Genomic DNA, 2,485 nt, shown 5'->3' with positions numbered 1-2,485 from the left:
TTTGACCATACCCACCTCCCCTCCGGCAGCCACCATTTCTTGATACTTAACAATCTTTTTTTGTCGTTGTTGATGTCTTTCTTTGTTCATTTGTTTTATTTCCTAAATTCCACATCTGAGTAAAATCATATGGCATTTGTCTTTCTATGACTATTTCAGTTAACATAATACTCGGTAGGTTCTTTATGTTGTCATTTATGTGCAGAATCTAAAAAAGCCAACCTCATACAGAGTACAATGGTGGTTGCCAGGGGCTGTGGGTGGCCAAAATGAGAATTTGGTCAAAGTGCGTGCAAACTCCCAGCTACACTATCACTAAGTCTGGGGATCTAGCGTATAACATCATGACAATAATTAGCAATACTGTATTAGATACTTATAAGTTGTTAAGAGGATAAATCTGAAATATTACCATCCCTCCCCCATATTAAAGGTGAGAGGATGAAGATTATTGTGCTATTTACAATATATGCTTGTATCTAGTCATCAGACTATACACCTTAAACTTTACATATATTACGTGTTAATATTTCAACGAAGCTGAAGAAAAATGAACTTAAAAAATTTACGAAAAAAAGAATGTAATTACATCTAAAAGAAGTTATTTCAAGCAAGGGCAAGATAAAGATGAACTGTATGCGGTGGAAAATATTCACCAGTTAATACTCATGTCCTGCTGACTACATTGTGTATCATTTATTTACACCAGAAAAATTTCCTCCTTATTTAGTTAAACTCAATTGTGTCTTAATTCTCAGTTAGGAATCATTGGGAATGAATGCATCCATCTTCCCAAGGAAATTGCCAATTACTTTATTTGAGCATGTTGCTGATTTGAACAAAACTAGAGTTCATTACTAAGGAAAACTAAGGTAATTAGCGACAGTCTTAGAAATCATTCCTCTATTTTACTCCTATAACATTTAGGAGATTTTAATTTTTATTAAAATAGACCTTGGAATTTTATGGTATTAAATAATTTGACATTACTCAATGAAACATTTTCTACATTTGTTGTGTCAAAGAACTATACAAACAACCTGGTAACTTGCAAATAATTAAACATATTATCCCTTAAATACTTAGGTTTTAATTGACTGTACAAATCCTCTCCTATGTCAAATAATTCTATAAGCAAAAATTCAGCAGGCAAAGTAATGTCATTGCTAATGTACCTAATACTGTATTCTCTTTGATAATAGTTTAGCACAATAATGGTGCAATTATATTTCTAAGCTGACATAGAGTGCACTCATTATTTTTTTCCGAAAATCACACTGGGATTAATCATTTAATAAGCTCATAATAGCTTGGCTGATGGAATATTAAAAGTGTTGAATAATTTAATTTGAATGAATTCGTGGATTATATCACTCAGGAAAACTATTAACTATATATATAGGTCATTCGAAAATGCTACTGTTGAAGTTTCAGCAAGAATTGTTTTAAAAACATTTAGTATTGGAAAAGTCAGGGCTTGTGGTAAAGACAAGAGCGATGGAATTCTTTATTCTTAGGATTTGCTCTGGTTAAGAAGGTTGAAAGATCTTTTTCGGGATTTTAAAAATGAAAAACCCAGATGTCTCTCTGCTTTGGTCAACCTAAAAGGTGTGGCATACGGTGCGAGAGAAGGAAGGGACCCCATTATAACAGTCCTATTTTGTGACGGATTATGACCCAACCATCGAGGATTCCTACACAAAGCAGTGTGTGATAGATAAGAGAGCAGCCCAGCTAGATATTCTGGATATGGCAGGACAAGAAGAGTTTGGAGCTCTGAGAGAACAGTATTTGAGAGCTGGCTAGGGTCTCCTGTTGGTCTTTTCAGTCACAGATCGAGGCAGTTTTGAAGAAATCTGTAAGTTTCAAAGACAGATTCTCAGGGTGAGGGATCGTGATGAGTTTCCAATGATTTTAACTGGTAATAAAGCAGATCTGGATCATCAAAGACAGGTAACACAGGAAGAAGGACAACAGTTAACACGACAGCTTAAGGTAACATACATGGAGGCGTCAGCAAAGATTAGGATGAATGTAGATCAAGCTTTCCATGAACGTGTCTGGGTTATAAGGAAATTTCGAGAGCAGGAATGTCCTCCTTCACTAGAACCAACACGGAAAGAAAAAGACAAGAAAGGCTGCCATTGTGTCATTTTCTAAGAATCCCTTGAATTTTAGCTACCAACTGCCAGGAAAAACCCTCATCGTTTCCTTTTCTCCTTATGGTTTACATCACATCGTGTTGGTAACTTTGTAGCCTTAGACAAATGATCACCGTGGCTAGTAGCCTTAGACCAAGAAGCTGGCTAATCCTTTCCTTGAAGCCAATCCTATGGTCATTTTGAGACACATTTAAAGGAAACACTAAGGCTGCTTCAAAGATTATCTGATTTCTTAAAAATAATGATCTATATACATAGACATATTCTTTTTTAAGGGCTTACATTTTAATAGGGATGAATCAGTTTTGGAACCTAAGCTGTTT

The 2,485-nt window shown here is 35.2% G+C and overlaps 1 pseudogene; it reads left to right on the top strand.

Moving 5' to 3' along the window:
- Window positions 1–1,623: 1,623 nt before the first annotated feature.
- LOC109263636 (ras-related protein R-Ras2-like) lies at window positions 1,624–2,263 on the top strand (annotated as a pseudogene).
- Window positions 2,264–2,485: the final 222 nt, after the last annotated feature.

This window comes from Panthera pardus, unplaced genomic scaffold (genome assembly GCF_024362965.1).
Source record: "Panthera pardus isolate Hobbes unplaced genomic scaffold, ASM2436296v1 HiC_scaffold_8, whole genome shotgun sequence".
Lineage (NCBI taxonomy): Eukaryota > Metazoa > Chordata > Mammalia > Carnivora > Felidae > Panthera > Panthera pardus.
Note: the sequence above shows the minus strand (reverse complement) of the source record. Positions and strands in the feature narration are given on the sequence as shown.